The following is a 1,229-nucleotide window of genomic DNA, read 5'->3' as shown; positions in this document are numbered from 1 at the left end:
TAGCCAATGGATCTTCAAAGTGTCCAGCAACGGCCGCGAATGAACTTTCCGTCTTCACTGTTCGGACACAAAGGCAAGACTGAATAATTGGATCGGATTTGTCAGGTACGCATTTCATTTTTGACTCATTATGCGTCGTCTTGGCATTCGAGATCGTATTTTAGGCAATAGTCCATCGAAAATTACGCGCGTTGTGACACTGTTTTACGGGATTCACGCGACTCGTAGCACGGTTGCTCGCGCAAACGTATAGCGTCTTTCGTCGTTAATTTCGTCAATTCAAACGCGCAAGTGCGACAAATGTCTGCGATGCTTGTTCGGGAGAACGACGCGGAATTGATCGTTCGTAAAGCAATGTGTGTGGCAGTTGAATTTTCTCGCGATCTTGTCGATGAACGTCCGCGATCGTTGTCGAGCTCCGGGTAATTATTAGAATACCATACCCCACCTTTTACATTGTTATTACATTGTTATACATCGGTGGAACATATTTGATATTATTTTATTATTTCGAATATTTCGTATTAATTATACAATGTGATGTCAAAAGGCAAGAAATAAAAAGAGGTTTTAACTAGCGTGGTTTTTTTTTACATAATCTTTATTCAATTATTAATCTTTATTCAATTATTCGTACTTATTATCGTAGTACATTTCGCGCTTTGCTTTTGACATCTCTGGCACTTGTTCAATACTATATTACTTGCATGGTTCTTTTAAATGTAATTAATAATTATTCGCGTGGGGTATTTTTGATATTCCAACATTATGTCTCAATTTTTATTATTCCTTTTAATGATTCATATTTAAATTGAGAGAGAGGTTGATAGAATATTCTATATATGTTCCTTAAAGATACATGCACATTTCCTTAATATCGTAAAATAATTTGTGCTAATTACAGCTTTGGCTGAAAGTACTAAATATCTTGTTAATCGTTATTTAATTTTTCAGTTAATAAATTAATTTAAAACACTACTGTTACTGCAAATTATCTGTGTTTTAGAAATTCTTTAAACTTACGTATAATGCCGATCATGGCTCTATAAAATAACATACGAATTATTAAAAATCAAAAACATAAAATAAGTTTCAGAAACATAATTAAAATACAAAATCGTAGAAATTGGTAAAAAGCAGATACAACTTGTTTAAAATAAAAAATATAAAATAGTTTCCGGAAATTTATATAAAATATTAAATAAGAAATAAGTCAGAAGTGTAGTTAT

The sequence above is a fragment of the Trachymyrmex cornetzi genome, unplaced genomic scaffold, assembly GCF_001594075.2.
Source record: "Trachymyrmex cornetzi isolate Tcor2-1 unplaced genomic scaffold, Tcor1.1 scaffold270, whole genome shotgun sequence".
NCBI lineage: Eukaryota > Metazoa > Arthropoda > Insecta > Hymenoptera > Formicidae > Trachymyrmex > Trachymyrmex cornetzi.
Note: the sequence above shows the minus strand (reverse complement) of the source record.